At 31.9% G+C, this 9,905-nt stretch overlaps 1 long non-coding RNA gene across 2 annotated transcripts; it reads left to right on the top strand.

Moving 5' to 3' along the window:
• Nucleotides 1-3,746: 3,746 nt before the first annotated feature.
• Nucleotides 3,747-5,318, top strand: LOC140866718 (uncharacterized). Of its 2 annotated transcripts, XR_012144963.1 has the most exons (4): nucleotides 3,747-3,972; nucleotides 4,094-4,306; nucleotides 4,402-4,519; nucleotides 4,621-5,318. It is a non-coding gene; the product is annotated as an uncharacterized lncRNA (long non-coding RNA). The 2 variants fall into 2 exon arrangements; XR_012144962.1 differs by having other exon boundaries at nucleotides 3,754-3,972; nucleotides 4,402-5,318.
• The last annotated feature ends 4,587 nt before the right edge of the window (nucleotides 5,319-9,905 follow it).

The raw sequence follows: 9,905 nt of genomic DNA, 5'->3' as shown, positions 1-9,905 counted from the left end.
GGATGTCTCCCGGTCTCGATCTACCCGTCTATGGCAAGTGAGTGAGGCATCCCCCACCCATCAATACCCTGTATCATCACAATCAAATCACTTCGTTCAAAAAAATATTTTCTTTTCTCTTCTTTGACTCGGCTCAAAATACTTAGCTTGCATGAATAAAAGCGACTTCCTTTGTAACATTTCGCTCGGCTCAAAGACGAGACTCAAGCACACATGTATGAAACTATGGGAAATGAAACTCAATACAAAAATTGTGGGTGTTAAGTGTGAGAGTGGCTGCCCCTAGGTGATACTACCCAACCTTAACTCTATTTTTTTCGCAACCAGGGCATAACCCGAGTAAGCACACTAAAAAGCCCTTAACTCGATCTTACCTTAACCGAATTCGATCCCGCTCGAACCGACACTCTCCAAACTCTACAAACTAACCATAGGCCTAGTCTATAACCTCATTTGACAGCCCAAGCAATACAAGCACAAACCAACTTTGGACAGCTCCTTATTTCTTCTCAAAAATTCTGCACTGACACCTCGACTTCAAAGATCCACAACTCATTGAATACTTAACCGAAACGAGCCCATTTTATATCGACGCGACCAAAACATCATAACCTAGACCTAGGACCAGCCCTAACCAAGCCCAGACCTCGTTCAGTTCCTCCTCTGCCCCGAAACCAGACTGCCCTGCCCATGGAGATCAACACCTTACAACCATTCTACTTGGAGGAAACCATCTCAAGCCCTTTTCCCTTGCCTCTACCTCCTTCCAAACCACCAAACACACCTATAGACATGTCTTAGGACTTGCCACAAACACTTAGGCAGCCCTCAACCACACTCCAATTCCACATTTCAAAAATCACATGATCATGCACCAAAATGCCTCCAACCCATAAACAATCAATCAAGCCCAATGCAAATCATTAAAATGCTTCAAACTCACTTCAATTTCAGCCCTTAAACATGCAAACTTTCGAAGTTTTAGGGCATACAACTTCTGAAAATTTCAAAAATGTCAATATTCATTCAAAACAACACATGCCTCCTATCACAATCCACCATGCAACACTTTAGACTCCATGCTCATTCAAATTTCGAAAATCACCAACCCCATACTGAAAATCCGGCAAAAACCGAACCCTAGCATGATGAAATTCATGTGCATTTTGAAATTAAAGAAAAGATTAGGTGCAAGAACATAGTAGCTAGCTTGAATGCCCAAGGAATGCTCATACTTGCCTTCACTTTAAACTACAAAGAAATCAAACCAAGGGAGGGAAAAAGGGCTGGAACTCTTCGAACCACAGCTAGGTGGACCTCCCAAGAAGACCTACAGGCGTCTGCGGCGGTGGAGAAAGGCGGCGGCGGCAGCTGGAACACCAAGGAGGGGATCGACCGAAGGGAAGGGGGGAGAAGGAAAAGAGAGGGGGCGGCTACTTGGGAGAAATGGGGCTAGGGTTTGTGAAATGTTTTAATTTGTGTTTAAAGTTGAGTGTGTAGTGTGTACATGTGTGTGTAAGCATAGGTGTAAGTAATTAAAAGTTGGTGTGAGTGTTGCTTTAATAGTACAACTTTAAAGTACTACAGCTTTTGCCTACTAACTTACACTAATAAAATTTATAAGTTTAAAAACCCCAAATTAAAAAATATTAAATTAGATTTTACTAATCCGAGTTTATGAAAATTCTAACTTTTGAAAAAATTAAAGAATAAGCTCAATATTGCAATAATAAGAAAAATGCTTTTTGATACCCGAAAACTTCTAACTTTCAAATTCTCATCTAATTTCCTCCTACCTCCCTACTAAACTTTTAAAATAACAATCTTGAAATTTACCGCCGAAATCCACCATCGCCAAGCACCGGAACCGAAAGTCATTGTCTCAAAAATTTCAATAATAAATAACTTAAAATATTTGAGCACTTAAACTTTAAAGGAAACTTAAACAATTAATTCCAAGAAATGAAAATCATAATTATTAAAAAAAAAAATTTAGGCATGGAATTTAAATTATGAAATCCTAGGTGTTACACGTCTAATCGCCATTTAGGCTGCTCGAAATCCGCCTAGATTAATATATAATATTTTTTAAATTTTTTTTTTTAAAAACACATTATTGACATATTTTTTTCATCAATTTTTATCGGATGAAGATGATAAATATTCCATGTATTTCGAGTTTAATTCGATAAAGAGAATTATTGGAGAAATATTAAGATAAACAAAAATAACTAGATATTTAAGCTAAAAAGAAAAAAATTGTCTAGATCTCACACTTAGACGATCGTCTAAGCGCCTAGACGTTAGGCCGTGGGTGATTGTCCGCATACCATTTTTTAGAACAATGCTTTTAATAAGCATATTTTTAAAATTTTGTATTCTATGGAGGTGATTATTCACGTCTACTTTTTATAATGTCTCGATTTGAAAAAAAAAAAAAAAAAGATAAATAACAGAACAAGAATTGGGGGATGCCTCACAATTCACAAATCATTTATTGCATTTGGATCGAAGCATGTGTCAAACCAATTGTCACTTTTTCGCTCGAATTGTGAAGTGAAGAATTTGAAATATCTTGCGTTGTGAAGTATATTTGTTTTAAATCTCAATTTCAAACTCATCCGTCAATGAAAGTTCTTCATCCAAAAAACACGTTGTGCTTTGATCGATAGATTGATATGATGAGTTTTAAATCTATTTATTTCAAATTTATTGACTTCTTCAAATTAATTAAAATTAAAATTAAAATTAAAATTGAAGTCAATTCAAATCCAATCCATATTGATTTATGTATCTCCCTTTAAATCAAATCAATCGATCCAAACGCAACTTAAATTTGCATTCGGATTCGAAGATTATGATTTGAGGAATTGTTGTGTTAAACATATATGAGTTAGAGTAGTATTGAGATGAGTGACATCTCAGAAAGATTTTGTGCGTGAAACCGCTGATACTGTAATGCTTGATCCATTTGGCTAGATTATTCCTAAATACAAAGTCAGATCTTAATGAGATAAGATTGTCTCTTGTTGGGTGTGACTTCTCAAAGTTGATGTAAAAGAGCACCGGCTAGAAGTGTTCAGACATAGAACCTAAGTGTTAAACCAAACAAAATCACATGGTTAGTATCAGCTTCAGTTAATCATGGTTTGAATCGGATTTAGAGAGTGTTTAAAACTGATTTTTCTAGAAATTATTTTTAAGTTGATGAGAATTTAAAGTAGGAGTGTTTGGAAATATAAGTTTAAAGTTAATACAAGCTAAAGTTTGAGTGTTTAAAGAATAATTACTTTCAAGCTTAATTTTTAGTTAAATGACAATCATACCCTTAAAGTATATAAAATTGATCTCTTTTAATTATTTAAATTAAATTTTGATACTCACACCATCAAAAATATATTTATATAATTATTATTAGATTATGATTATTGTATCAAAATTAATTTTTTTTATAACATAAATGCTTGAAAAATTATATAAGATTAATAAAAATATAAATATAAAAAATTACAAAATTTTTATGAGGACAAAAATATGTATAAAAAATTCTGAAAATGAAAATTATATATAAAAAAAATATTAGTTAAAAATAAATGCTGTAATAAAATATAGCGACACAATAAAGTATTCTGTCGTTAGTTAACGACGGAAGTTACAGTTGTCGTAATTCAATGACAGAATTGTTTTTGTCTGTCGTTAATTATGACGGAAATTAACTTCCGTCGTAAAGTCATGTAGTCTGTTTAACCCTGGCTCCGTTGCATTATCCCGTATCCCCACCACATTCTCAAGTTCCGTTTCCGATTCATCGCGCCTCGAAGCCATTGTCGTTGGTCATCCCTCTTCGCTCCGTCGGCCTCTTTTCAATTCCGCCGAACTTTCTGTGTTGTCGGTGTTTCTCTCTCTTGTTGCCCTAACCTAATTTTCGATGGAAAATCTGCACCAACGGCGAAATATCGATGCTTGTGAAAGGTAATTCTCTGTTTTTGTTTCTTTAAGTTATGTTTTTTCGAAATATCTACACCAACAACTTATGATTTTTCGATCGGGAATCTCTTCGATTTTTCAGCCGATTTCTTGTTGATTTTTGTAGTTTCTGGTTGTGGGTAGACAAGTGTTGGGATGAGAGACATTTTCGAACCATAGCCCAGTCTCTCCATTCGCATCTAGCCGCAACCGCCCACCGGACCTCTCCGACAGTTCCGCCGTTGCGCCTTTCTATTGTCTCCAGCTTATTTTAGCTTCTTCATTCTTGAGCAATTTGAGATCGATTCCTGCCTGTTTTTCTTCAAATCGGAAACTACCGGTAATAAGAAATTTACCATTTAAATTAATTCAAATATCAACACATTTATCGCACTATTATTGAACAATAGTTTTTGCTTATTCATCAAATTGCAGGCTCTCTGGAAGTTGATGACTTAAGACGTGGGTCTAGGTGTTAAAATGTTGCGGTTGTTTGGGCTGAACATGTTCTTTATTCGTTGCACTATTTGATAATTATGTGCATATGTTGTCTGTATGAACTCTGGACATCTCAGCCCTTTTGATTTTTATCGCACTATTATTGAACAATAGTTTGTTTATTCATCAAGTTACAGTCCTTGAGTAATTGGGTAGGTCGTGCTTGTTGGTCTGGAAGCCTTGAAAAATGATAATACTGGATTGAAGACTATACAAGTTGATGATGATGAAGCAACTCTCGACGATGACCAAGGTTACTTACTTTGCAATTAATTTTTATGGTTTTAAAATTAAAACTAGCTGCAATCACAAACTGAATCATTTATTGACACATGCTATTGGATGGAGTTGGACCAAGTTGTTTTAGAAAAAGGGAAAAAATAAGGTTACACTTGGTTTTCTTTATCTTTCTTCTCATGGCATGATAATAGTTTTAAGTTAATTCATAAAATTCTCTTGCAATCATAAATTTTATCTCTTCAAGTTGAAGCAAAACAAAAGCACAAAACACAAAATTCGTCAAAGAGAAATCACTTGAAAATGCTAAGGCCCCAAGAACATTCCTTGAGCACTTGCATGAGGTAAATACTTAATAATTAGGAAGTTGTTCTCTCTTTCTGCCTCCAAGTCATATTAAATATTTCATGTGGCACTTGAAGGATTGATGATTCTTTTTAGAGCATGAACATGAATATATTGAAGAACTTGCATTCATATCGATTGGTGCAGATAAAGAGGGATATAAAAATATTACAGCATCTTCTTGACATGCACAACAATGTTAATTCCATGTGTTTTTGTATTTGTTACATTAATGTTGTTGGTATTCTTTATAATGATGTTAATATCAAATAGTTATTGGTTTGTGGTGTAATGATTCCATAATAGTTTGAATAGATGTTTAATTTGTTGGTGATATTATATATAAATTGATGATCTATGACAGTTTAGATTGAGACTGTATTCGGGGGAAAAGTGGGGTTATGAGGGCCGGTGTTTAGCTAATTTAGCGACGAAAATGAAAACTTCGTCATTAAATTTAGCGACAGAAATAAATTCTTGTCCTTAAAATAAGGACAGATATTCTCGATCTGTCACAACATATAGTGACAGAAAACTAAATTCTGTCACAAATTTAACGACAGAGTTTTTATATTTGTCGTTAATTTATTGACAGACTTCTATATTCTGTCTCTAAGACATTGTGGCAGAAATTTAACTTCCGTCTCTATTTTGCGACAGAACATATTTTATGTCGTTAAATTGGCTCGCGACAAAGGTTTCTTTGACGGCACATATTTCGTCGTTATTCCGTCACTAAAGCCTTTTAGCGACGAAATAACTACAGATATTTCTGTCGTTAAATGGATATTTTTTTGTAGTAGCTAGCTTTTGGTTAAAAGTTATAGAAGCTAAATTGGCATTCACAAACACTCAAAACTCAAAAGCACTTTCATACAACTAAAATCTAATAAGTGCTTCTTAAAAGCTCTACAAAACACTATATTAATATCAACCAAATCAAAAAATTTGGTTTAGTTCAATTAAAATAAACCGAACCAAATTGATTACATTAATATAAAAAAGTTATGTAATTTGTTTTTTTGTTAATTTAGTGATTTTTATTAGGCATAGAAACATTTTATTTGATTTCAGTTTGTATTATATTTTCAATGAGTTTTGTACCGATACAATTATTTTAAGAATTTATTTTTAGTGATTTTTGTACCAATACAATTTATTGTAGTTTTGAGTCCAGATAAACACAACATTCCTAAAAGTTTAGTTGTTTTAAATGTTGCAAAAATTTGTAATCTGCGTGAGTATTTTAATTTATAGCATTTTACTTATTATTGTAGTTAATTATTGAATAAAATGTAAACTCAATTTTTAAAAAGTGTCAATAGCTACTTTTTCTAGCTAAAAATAAGCTACTTTTTTTTTCCTGAATTACAATATTTCATTTACTCGTTTACAATAAAACTCAACATTTGAAGTCCAAACTAGTCTAAAATGAAATTCAAGATTTGGCTATAAAAAGTTAATGGTTTGGTTTTGTTTGAAATTCTATCAAAACCGACACAATGTGGTTTGGTTCGAATTTTTATATAAAACCTAATCAAACTGTAGTTGAACAATCATAGCACCAAGAATGACACATGCTGATTGATCCTATAAAGAAATATTTAAAATAACTCCATAAGAAGATGAGTTTCAAATTCAATATAATGATTAAAAAGTAACTGGTTGAATATTTTAAATTCATCATAAAGTAAATTTATCTAAGCAAATAAATGAATTTGAAATCCTTATCAATAAATCCCAAGGCAACCTAAGTTCATACATAATGAAAAAGAAATACCCCCAAAACCCATACAAGAGCACACAAACACACATTTGGAACCATCACCAAAAGTATAAAATTTGGGGTTTGGTTCCAAGATCAAGCCCAATGACTCCCGATTCGACTCAGGTTCATAAAAATAATTATCCAGACGTCGCATAAAATCAAAACCATAATTATTAATTAATTTAAATTTTAAGATGTTATTATATATTTACACCCACACTATCATATGTAGCACATATTATAGCAAATCTTATACTATGGCGGAGTTATGCTTGGTAATATGCTCCGGTTAATTTTTAACTCTAGAATCTTTTATATTTTTAAATTGAGTCACTCGTGCTATTTAAATTAATCTAAAATTAATATATAAAGTTTTTTTAAAAATAATCGGCCATATGAACTTGGCCATGTACGTGGTTCCTCTATTGATAATATATATATATTATATGAAATAAATTTTTTATAAAAAACAATTAGCTGCAACATGTCAAGTTGGGATTGGTCGATGCTATCGTGGAAGCCTATTGGCCAATCATGTGGGCCTCAGATCAAATCATGTGGGGCCCACATTATTTAAGCCAATAGAAGCCTATGCAACATCGAATTTTTTGTCAAGCTGTTGTCAAGCTATCGATTAGAGATGACAATGGGGCAGGTCGGGGACGGGGATGCCTTCTCCATCCCCGTTCCCGAATTCAAATCCGATCCTCATACCCGCCCCGATCCCCATTAATTCTTATCGAAAATTCCCCATACCCATCCCCGCGAAAATCAAGTCTCCATCCCCATATTCATACCCGAAATATATATATATATATATATATATATATAATAACATTATGAATTAGTAAATTTATTATATAAGAATATAAAAATTATTATTCAGTTTTATAATAAAATACCTAAAATATTTGGGGCAAATTTTTTATTATACTAATAACTTTTAAAATTAATAAAAATATTTTTAATACAAAATATTTTTATAAATCAAAATTATTATTGTAAAGAAAATACTGTATATCTAAAATTTATTAAGATTATATATTGTTTTTAAATTTATCAAAATAAATAATATATATATATATATATATATATATATATTTAGACTAATATAAATATTTTATATATGTACGTAACATTAATGAGATTCAAATAATATTTTTATATTATAAAAAACTACGCTATCATAAACGGATGTATTATATATAAAATAATAATAATACTTTTAGTTTTAATTTTTTAATAATATTTTAGATTTAATAAAATTTGATAATTAAAATATTATTATTATTATTTTTATTATTATCGGGGCGGGTTCGGGGATGGGGATAGCTTCCCCATACCCGCCCCAATATATTTCGGATATTTTTTAAAAATCTCCGAACCCGAATCCATATCCAAAAATACTCCCCCAAACCCGCCCTGTTTCAGTTTTTTACCCGCGGGAAAAATTGTTATCCCTACTATCGATATGAATGATTACCAATTTGAATAAAGATAATTTGACGCAAGGCAAAAACTCATATGAGACGGTCTCAACTCTCAAGGGTCATTTTTATGAGACGGGTCTCTTGTATGGATAATCCATTAAAAAGTATTACAATTTATGCCAAAAGTATTACTTATTATTATAAATATGGGTAGAATTGACCCGTCTCACGGATGAGACCGTCTCACAAGAATGTTACTCTTTGACACAATGTTGGTAATTATATTTATATGCCATTAAATATATATTCACTAATTAACTTCAATATATATACCAATTTGAATAAAGATAATTTGACACAATGTGGGTAATTATATTTATATGCCATTAAATATATATGCACTAATTAACTTCAAAATATATATATATATATATATATATATATAATTTTGATCCTCTGCATCCTAGGGTGCAGGAAAACTGTGTGCGACCACTAAAATTCGTTAGTGGGTTTTAGTGGTGCAAAAAAAACCCACTAAAACACCCATTAGTGGGTTTTAGTGGTGCAAAAAAAACCCACTAAAACCCAGTCGCACACAGTTTTTCTGCACCCTAAAGTGCAGGGGATCGAAGCTAAAATTCAAATTTGAATTTTTGTGAGAGACCACTAAAATTCAAATTTGTAAAAAAAATAAAATGAATCCAAAACTCTCTCTATATATAATTATGTGTATATTTATTTTGATAGATAGATACTCTGAACAATCATTAAATATATCTTATCACCAGAACTCGAACGTAAATCTAACCAAAGTAAGAAACCGCGTAGTCGACCAAACCCAGCTAAGAAAGAGAAAGGGCAGCCAATGAAAATGCTTGGAATTATTAAAACAAATACGTCAGGTCAACTCAACTGAGAAATGCAAAAACAATTCTTCAAATTCAAATTATTACAAAATAAATAGTTTTTGTTCTATGTTTTGATTGGAATTGGAGGTCTCGAAGCAGGTCACTGGAGTGGATCGATCACAATCCACACCAACTCATTTTTAGGTGGGACAGATCGACTCACTTTACTTGTTTTACATGTCACGACTCACGACAGACCAACCAATGAGCTTAAATATAATTTGGTGGGTTAAAGTGAGCCGACCCGCAGCCTGATGAGGCGGGCTGGCCGTCATTTTGATGGGTGAAAATTAAAATTACTAATCCAACACACTGATTTTATATGACGGGCGGATGAATTCAACATACTTTATTTATTTGGACACCTTTATTTAGAAAAAAAACGGGTTCTCCTTCCTCTTATATCAATTTTTTAAAATGTAATTTTACCCGATTTTTTTTAATGCAAATATCTTAGCCTTGTAAAAAAAACTGTGGTATTATTAAAACCAATGAAAGAGTTGAAATTATTAACAAAACCTAATGTGTGTTAATTAATTTATGTTGATAAATTAGTATTTTAATGATTGTTACATAGAAAATAAAAGACGATAATCTCTTAATTATAAAAAAATAATTTTATGAAATTAGATATTTTTGTTTTTTTGTTTTTTTTAAGGAATTAGATATTTTTGTTTATTAGTAAAATGATGAAGTTAGTGTAAAGGTAAAGCAAGAAATACAAAAACTTTTCTTCAAATAATATAATATTTA

This window comes from Henckelia pumila, chromosome 4 (genome assembly GCF_033568475.1).
Source record: "Henckelia pumila isolate YLH828 chromosome 4, ASM3356847v2, whole genome shotgun sequence".
NCBI lineage: Eukaryota > Viridiplantae > Streptophyta > Magnoliopsida > Lamiales > Gesneriaceae > Henckelia > Henckelia pumila.
Note: the sequence above shows the minus strand (reverse complement) of the source record. Positions and strands in the feature narration are given on the sequence as shown.